The sequence below is a fragment of the Mercenaria mercenaria genome, chromosome 17 (genome assembly GCF_021730395.1).
Source record: "Mercenaria mercenaria strain notata chromosome 17, MADL_Memer_1, whole genome shotgun sequence".
Taxonomy (NCBI): Eukaryota; Metazoa; Mollusca; class Bivalvia; order Venerida; family Veneridae; genus Mercenaria; species Mercenaria mercenaria.
In genome coordinates, this window is record NC_069377.1 from 68382177 (window position 1) to 68392505 (window position 10329).

Genomic DNA, 10329 nt, shown 5'->3' on the forward strand with positions numbered 1-10329 from the left:
CACATTTTAATTTAAACGGTATCATATGGTTTAAACTGAAAAAAAGAATTTTCAAATTCTGCAAATGATCAGTACTTTTGTATCTGTTACAATCTGACTAAAGTACATTTCCAGTTACGCTGCGCTTAGGATCTGAAGACGTGCTATTGATAGCACGTGCTAGACGTGCTATTGATAGCACGTGCTAGACGTGCTATTGACTACCCTTCCGCTAGCCAATCAGAGCATTACTTACAACATTTTGTATGTGAAAGCAGAAGTTTAAAAAAATCAATATTTAGCCTGGTTTTTTCATCTTAACAAATCTTATGACGACCACATCGCGACTACGCCCTCGTGTTTTGAGAGAAATCATATGTCATGGTACGGACTTGGTCACGTAAGGTGTCAGACAGCCGGTTAGCTCAGTCGGTAGGGCCTCGCCCTGTAAGCGAGGGGTCCCGGGTTCGAAGCCCTGACTAACTGCACATTTTTCTCACCCTTTGACATTGGACGCTATTTCGATGGTTCAGCTAAATGCTTGTTGAAACAAGTCGTCTGATTGGTTCAAATAAAAATAGATTTGCGAAAATAAAAATAGCAATATCGGAAATCAACACGCCGTCTCTTTGAATAAACGTGACGCTGTATTACGTTTGTTGGAAGAAGGTTCCATTCCAACTGCAAGGCGTTTTGAAGGCCATGCAAATTGTTCATGTCATGCCTTGACCTCATTCTACGATCAAGAGCAACCCAAATGTGCTCTATGGGATTTAGGTCTGAAGACAGAGCAGGCCAGGGCAGGCCAGGGCAAGACGTTTATTCCGTAAACGTTCAGGAATTGCTGAGTTAGCCTTGCCGTGTGGGGCCTTGCCTTATCATGCATGTGGGTAGCAGGACCATATGTATTGATAAAGGGGGCAGCCACTGGTCTCAGGACTTGATTAATATAGCCTTGTGCATTAAGATTGCCCTGTAAAAAGACCAGATCTGTCTTTCTGTTCCTCATGATCTCGCCCACACCATGACGCTACCACCACCGAATCTGTTCCTCTGAAGAACACAGGCGTCAGAAAATAGCTGTAAACTCGTATTCTGCCGTCAATGTGGATGAGATTAAACCGAGATTCGTCAGTAAAGACGATTCGGTTCCATTCAGCCCTTCTCCACCGATAATGGAGTTGCGCCCTGTTCAAACGCGCCGCGCGGTGACGTTGAGACAGTACAGGTCCAGTATAGGGACGTCTAGGTCGAATCGGTCTAACGCTTCGACGTAGACGTCTCAGAACCGTATCTCGGCTTATACCGTATTGCCTCGCAGTAGCAGTGGCGGTTTGGTACCAACGTCGCATGTGCGTCAACTCAATGTGACGGTCCAGTCTGACGCCAGTCACATGTAGTCTACCGGATCGAGGACGGTCGGCAACAGTACCCGTTTGCACAAATTTATCTTTCAACAGTATTATAGTGTTTCTATGGCAATTAATTGCCCGTGAAACTGCTATGACGGAATTGCCTATACCCAGCATTATCAAAGCGTCAATACACTGACGTTCCGAAAGTCGTGGCATATTTGTTACTTGAATATTTCGAAATCTAAAGTGATATTCGCGTTCGTACATGTGCAAAGTATAGGATAGGCAACGAGTGACCGTATCTATTCGATAGCGAGGGTATATATCGAATAGACACGGTCACGAGTTTGTATATCCGACTTAGACCACGTGACATAAAAGCTGTAATCACAAAACTATACCGTATAGCTTCTGTTGCCGTAAGAGTAATATTATTTTTGTACCGTTAGCGCTTACTTACCAGTACCCTATGAATGTATGCATGTTAGTTTTCAAAAATTCTGTGTTCTCCAAATACATGTACCGGATTTACTAAAATTGACGCTCATATACACTGAGTCAGCTGCAGTCGTTAGTGATGAGTACTTAAAAACTGCTAGACAATATTTTTTGTGTGGAGTGGGCATATTTGCGAAAAACCAAGGCAGACACTGATTCAAGACGATTGACAGTTTCCAAAACCATAAAAAGCTAACAGCAGATGGGGCGTTTATATGTAGTAAAGGTAAACTGGTATTTTAAGTATATTGTTTAATGGTAAGTAACCACTTTTAATTGGTATCTTAAATTACTAAATTACTGCATTTTACTGATCAGCGTTAAACTTTTTGTTGATATATCTAATGCATAACACTCGTAGGAATAACAATATATCACATATGCTATAATTGTTCTATTTTATTACAGATGTTTGCATTTGTAAGGATCGTGCAGACTAGGTGTTTGACCAACAAGAAAGCTATGGCAGAGACTGCGTTATCTCCAAATGAAAATGTCCCAGAAACAATTACAATTGTTGTGATATTTAAGTGGGAACGTTTCAGTGATGTGAACATTCCATATATACCCTTTGGTTCTACATTGTTATTCAGCGAATCGCGGGATTTTTATATTTTCTATCTAATGTAAATACATGTGGTTATGGAAACTGTTATTTTTGTCTCTTTGTTTTTAATGTTCACACGTACAATGTATTAGTTATTCTAAGTTTCGTATTTCTGTCATGTCACCTCTTTTTATTGATATCAAGTAACCTGAGCGGTTTTAACAATATTATTTTAATTTACCCACAGGTCATATGTTTTTATGAGACGTTGATGCTAATCTTCTTTTTAAACCCATAAATAACTAGTGAGAATATTGCAAAGTCATTTTACCCATTAGCCTGTATTGTCAGATAGCAAACTGACACGTAAACCGCGCATTTAATGCTCCAGGTTCTCCCAATATATATATATATATATATATATATATATATATATATATATATATATATATATATATATATATATATATATATATATATATAATATATATATATATATATATATATATATATATATACGACGATACTGTTGTATATGAAATATAGACGGGTACAACACTGCTTTGCGATTGGCTATTTACAGATTATCGTGGTCTAATGAATGTAAAGAAAACAAGTTTTACCACCTGTGCCTATTATTCATGCTGCACGTGGAAATCGTGCGAAATTGCTATTCGGGCTATTACGTAAGACCTAGCCGTAGTTTGACCGATATATTGTTGTGTTTACAAATCGTAACGACCAAAATTCTTACTTGTCAAAATTTACAACTGTACACTTTTTAAAATAAAAGTTACCAAAACAAGAAAAGAGCACAGTTTCTTTTGCGTTTAAGCATATTTCTTATAATAAAATATTATGGAATACAGAAGAACAGGAGACATTTCTTAACCTGCTCTTAAGTAAAACTGAATTATTTGATGAGGTTAAATTGAAGCTCGAGTCTGGTGATATCGATATCAATTAGGATGTCGACTTATTTTCCAAGCTAGTACATGATGTATCTTATCAGAGTTTTGGTAAGACGTTTTCAAGTAGATCTGTCCCGAAGAAGAAAAAATCCCCATGAATTATGAACATAAGAATATTAGTCATTGTTTCTAAACTATTTCAGAAATGCCAAATCAAGAAGACAAAAAGTTGACCGCGTCGGGAATCGAACACGGACCGCCGCGGCAATAAAAAAGCTTTCTGCTGTCGTTCCCAATAGCGCTATGAAGAATTTAGTGTTCACTGCGCGTTAGATATAGATATTTATACACGAGACAGTTTACATAGAGTAAAGTTCGATTTTCATCCGTAAAAAGTAGTAAAAACAATTAATTCTCATGTGTTTCCGTAACATATAGTCTGTCTGTAATTAAGTTTCAAAGCATTCTTAAGAAATATAGCATTAATTTCCAGATACTAGTATCTAAAAAATTCTTTCTAAAAATCTTCATAAAATAAGCTCTCCTCACAACACTAGCCAGATACGACGCAGTCTAAGGGAAATAACTGTGTCAAGCATAAAGTGTCACTTAGGAAGGAGTGTATATTGTATATTGTACCGAATGTCCCACATGATTTAAAAAAAATGGAACAGACTAGCTCTATTTGAATACTAGTATGTTAGTTATCAGGAAACTAAAATTATTTAAACATGTATACACATGTTTTTGACCTGTTGTTACAACCGTAACAGACATATATCTACGTTACAAAATTGAAATTACGTGCATTACACAAAATTGAAAATTCACCAACGCCGCTTAGTGATGTTACAATCGTAAAAGACCTATATCATAAAACTATATATAAAAACCATTACACTAGAAATTGTCAATAGCGATGGTTCAATCACCTCTAATGTTTATGAAGTGTTGCAGAGATGGAAGAATGATTTTAGTTCTCTTTTTAATGTAAACAGTTTTGTAACAGAACCTGCCGATAGAGATGTACAAGCTTGTATAACTAACCAACCTGGCTTCTTTAATGATAGTATTTCTATTTTAGAAGTAACTAAAGCTGTATCTAAAGCTAATAAAGGTAAAGCCAGTGGCTATAATGAAATTCCAGCAGATGTACTAAAAATGATGTGTCTATATTGTTTTTACATGCTCTTTTTAACGTATGTTTTAATACGAGTACTCTTCCTTCCATATGGTCTAAATGCATCATTAACCCAATACCCAAGTCTAATTCTGGGGATACTCGTAATCCAATGTCATATAGGGGTATAGCTTTAGCATCGTCGATGTATAAATTATATTGTCACATTTTAAATGAGCGGTTAACAAAATGGTCCGAAGATAATGTAAAAATAGTTGATGAGCAAAATGGTTTTCGAAGAAAAAGGAGGAGTGTTGACCAGATATCATCTCTTACAGATATTATTGATACCAGAAAAAGGCTAGGTAAATCTGCTTTCTGTGCCTTTATTGATTACAGAAAGGCTTACGATACTATAAACAGATCGTTACTCTGGCATCGCTTGTCAGCTATCGGTGTTTCTGGTAAATTATTTGCGTCTATTAAACCAATTTACTCATCAGTTATTTCATGTGTCAGAGTAAATAATTATTGTACTGACTGGTTTGAAGTAAAATGTGGTTTAAGGCAGTGGGGTGTTTTATCTCCCATGCTATTTAGCCTCTATTTGAATGATCTAGCATTGTATTTGAAATCTTTGAATGTAGGAATTAATGTTGCCGAAGATAAAATTTGTATTCTGATGTAAGCAGACGACATTGTGTTACTTGCAGAAACTGAACATGATCTGCAATTTTTGTTAGATGCATTACATATATGGTGTAGCAGAAATGATATGTCAATCAATATTGGTAAAAGTAACATTGTTCATTTTCGTAAACAGTCTACACCAATCACTCAGTTTAATTTTAAATGTGGTGAAAATACTATTTCCATTGTTAATAGTTATACATATCTTAGTTTATTATTAACTGAATATTTAGACTATGATTTGACTGCAAAATATGTTGCTTAAAGTGCAAGTAGGGTCTCAGGTTTACTTATTGCTAAGTGTAAGTTAGCAGGTGGTTTACCATATGATGTATTTACAAAATTATAGTTTGGCCTGTTATAAGTTATGCTGCCTCCATTTGGGATTTTAAGGAGTATTCATGTATTAATGCGGTTCAAAACAGGGCCATGAAATTCTTTTTAGGGGTGGGAAAGTATACACCAAAGGCTGCACTTATTGGAGAGATGGGATGGGAACCAGCTTATGTTAAACAAGTGTTATGTATAACTAAGTCTATGCAACGTTTGTCAAACACTAATGTAACTAGATTGAACAAACGTATAGCTTTGTGGGCTTATTCACTAGCTTCTGGGTCATGTAAGAATATATATTTTGTAATCACTGTATTAATGAGGAAGTTGAATATTGACCTCAGTGTTGACATTTCTTCCCCTATTTCTCCACCATTGTATAATACTGTTAAAACAGCATTATTAGAAAAATGTAAGGCAACATGGTTGAGTCAAATACAAAGTGTTGTTGGTCCATCTCATAAAGGAAGAAATAAACTGAAAATGTATCGTTTGTATAAATCAGAACTCCCAAGTTGATCAGTACTGTAAAGTTATTTTACCACTTAAACACAGGTCTGCTTTAGCCAAGTTCAGGTGTGGTGTAGCACCATTGCGAGTGGAAACAGGGAGATCTGAGAGTTTAATTTTTGAAAATAGATTGTGTCCGTTTTGTAAAGAAGTTGAAACTGAAGTACATGCTCTATTTCATTGCCACATTTACAATGATATAAGACAGGTTCTGTTTACTAAGACAATATCAATAGAAGCAAATTTTACCAACTTTTCTGATGTGGAAAAGATGATTTTTATTATGTCCAACCAGGAAATGATAAGGTGTACAGCCAAAACCTGTCATGATATTTTACAAAGAAGAATTTTATGTCTTTGTAAATAAGCAGTCATTTCTTAATACATTGATGTTTTCACTTAATTTTATGTAACCCTGAATACATTTTGCTAATCAAACCAACATTAATCTGATTAATGTTGGACCGGATTTCACACATTTTCTAACGATTGAATAGTAATGCCTGTTTTGCGTTTTCATCTTTTTAAGCTAAATTTTAAGGCAGTTTTTATCTACAAAAGATTAGCGAAATGGATTCAAAATAAATCAAATATGTGTAGATTTAGATTACAATAGTAGATGTAAATATTACATAGGGGATTGAATTAGAGGGTATATGTTTATCCTTTAGTATGATAGTAATAACCCTTTTGTGATAGCATGTTTAATGGGTTTTTATAAGTGCAATATAATGTGGAGTTTGTTTTATATGATATAATCTCTGATATAATTTATATCATGATACATAGTCTCAAGTAACTCAGTATTGAGTGGCAGCATTAAATATGTTTTAAGATATTATATGTAATACAAATATGTACTGTGATTTTATTTATGTATGCTGATGAGACTTGAATAAAATAAATAAATAAATAAATAAATAAATAAATAAATAAATAAATAATATAATGCAAGCAATTATCTCCAAATCATTAGGAGAAATATCAAGAAAAATAATGAGAAAATTATCATACGTTTATCCGTCCCTAAATAGAATACTGTTTGATTTTTTTCAACAATATATAAATTCATCAGCTAGTAAAATTGAAATGGTACACGGTATGTCTGCAACATGAAGCAGTGTTTCCCAAATGATAAATGTTGTATTAAATCATCCCCTAACTGTATTCTACAAATCAAATTGAACCTAGTCCATGTATCAACCGTAACGGCAATCTAAAATACCTAATTCAAAATTTAAGCACTCATTACTTCTCAAATTCTTCTTTCAAAGAACAATCTAAATCTGTAGGGCCTTCCTCAGACAACTTACATTGAATTATGAATAGTAGGTTGACTTTTCCTATATTCACTTCATCTTTCGTTTGTGGCATCCATGGGTAACAGCAGCCCGAGCGCACTATCATTTACATTACCTCCTTATACCCAAATATAATTTGTACATATAAGATATTATTATCAATGATATGTGGACAACGATAACGAACCTAAAAGCATATTGTAAGTGAATAGTAAAATAGCTTTGTATGATATTATGGACCATAATTGCTGAATTCGGACTAAAATGGAGTTCCTGCATTTTAAGGATTAAGGTGTATATCTCAAGTTACTGGGTTAAGCTATTTTATTTCAAGTTCATCTTGAAGTAACAAATTTATTAATTCAAATTCGTATCGTTTCAAAATGATCATTTGATGTACAAACTTACTGGGAGGGCACAGCAAGAAGTGAATTGTGTGCACATTGTGTATACTTATATCTCAAGATTCTAATCAATTTAATCAAAGAATGACAGTTCAGTTCCATACATTCTTCCTGCTCTAAAGGTCCCTTGAAAAGTAACACTTCATATTCTTTATATTTTGAAAATTTCGACAACCGGATAATTGCACCAATTATAGGTATATATACTGGACATTTGTTCGCACGAAATGTATTTATAGAATATCTGCTGTGGTCGAGAGGTTAACGCACTGGACTTTGAGTTTAGCGACCCCGTTTCGAACCCGAACGCGCACATCACTCACAAACACATACTCGCACACAGGACAAAACGAACAAAGGAACACAGTGGGGCACCGCCTTGGAACGGTCAGTGGCAAAACCACCACTGGGGAGGTTAAACCGGTTTATGGTGCGCACCCGACCTCACTCTAACCCCCACCAGGTTTATGGTGCGCACCCAACCTCACTCTTACCCCCATCATGTTCCAAAGAGATACGGGACAGTGTAAATAAAAGTAATCCCCGCCAGGTGAATCTCTAATACACGTAATGGAAACAAAAAGGCATGGCATGTAAAACACAAAAATGCTCGTGTATATATATATAAAAACCAAACCTTAAGAACCAAAAACATATGTACTAAATGTCTTTTCAGAAAACAGAGCAACAAGAGAAACACCCTTAAGGGCCCGAAGAAACAGGCCAGAGAACAGATAAATCATACTAGTTGGCCCCACTGGGCTGGTACTCGTTTCTGTTTAAAAATGCGATAAAAATAAACTGAATAAAAGTCGACCGGCGATTCTGTTTGAGAAGGACACATTTCACGACGGCTGCTGTTCATTCATTATTAGTATCTATGTTAAATGGATACCATCTCCTAGGTGATACATACAGTTAACTTGAAGCCATAAACAAATGCTCTTGTCACAAAAATGAAACAAGAGCTGTCCGCACACAACTTGTCATTGCCGAGAAGTCAAGGAACTATACGGTAATAGATCTATGGTCCGCTGATGTGGCTAAAGTTTGAGTCATTAAAGTCTTATTAATAGTAGAAAATGCTTCAGTTGCCTGCTTCGGTCGACAGGGCAACAACCACATTATTTCGAATCATAGATATCACGTATTTTCACAGTACTTCAGTCCGCGAACCTACTGATTTTCTCTGTTTGTATCAGGGTTGGAAACTGATGGAACTTGGAAGCTATTATCTGTTATTTATTACTGCATGATTGTATGTGTAATCTTTCCCTAATACAAAGCATTCCAATATTAAATTACAGAAGTTAAAGATGGCGGAAGAAATGTGGTTATAATGATTTTGTAAGTTGTAGAGATTTCTAAATGCTGACTATTTCAGGCATACGCACACAAAAGGCTGAATGGTACACTGCATAGCACAGTACAAAAGTGAGGAAAAGGAATGGAAAACACTCTAGGAATAAGTTCAATAATTCGGTCGAAAATGTGCTTCCGTGGTGTAGTCGAAAGAAGTCCAAAGTAAATAGATCCTAATTTTCCCATTTCTTGCGCAAATTCGTGTAAAACGAGTGCTTTAGTCACACGTTTTCACTGCTAGAATACATTCTGCATGAAATGAGACGGTTTTCATGTTAACACTCCAATGGTGGTCAGTTCTGCAGATCGGAGCCGAAAGTAGTGGTTTAATTTGCGGATGAGAGCAAATATGCGCCATTTTTAGGGTAGCAGACCACAGCTGGGTAGGAAATGGCTTTAATTAAATGTCAATATTTCTGTAATATCTAGAATTTATACTGAAAAGGTTATGAAGTTTGATAAGAAATACATCTTTCACAGTAATATTGTGTAAAAGTCTGACACCAATGGTAAGGATAAGAAAAGCGCATACTGCAACGAAATGATTTCGATGTAACAATATACTGCGAAATATTTCATTCATATGTTAAAGAGACAGTTTAAAAACATTTTCGTTTTTTTACGGTTGTTCACTGGAATACTAATAGATAATAATAAAAACAGAAATTGCAGTAACAAAAATGTGCATGCTATATTATGACTCCAGTGAGATTCGAACCCACGCCCTCATCTGTTTGAATTAAATTTGAAAGTACTAAACGTGTGAATGTGTGCTAACCTTTAGACCACTCTGGGTCCCTAGAAAAGTAACACTTAATATTTTTTTTGTATTTTGAAAATTTTGACAATCGGATAATTGCACCAATTATAGGTATACATATACTGGACATTTGTTCGCATGAAATATATTTATAGAATATCTGCTGTGGCCGAGAGGTTAACGCACTGGACTTTGAGTTTAGCGACCCCGGATCGAATCCGAACTTGGGCGCTGTTGTTTTTGGGTAATTTCTTCTTATCGTTTCAACGATCTGGTTTCATTACCCAAAATAAATTATACTATTTGGCCCCAGTGGGCTGGTACTCGCTTCTGTTTAAAAAAAAGAAGAAAAAAAAAACGGAATAAAAGTCGATCGGCGATTCTGTTTGATAAGGACATAGTTTACGACGGCTGCTGTTCATTTAATGCTAGTATCTATGTTAAATAGATACCACCTAGTAGGTGATACATTCTGTTAACTTGAAGCCATAAATAAATGCTCTTGTCACAAGAATGAAACAAGAGCGGTCCGCACACAACTAGTAATAAAAGTAGGAAG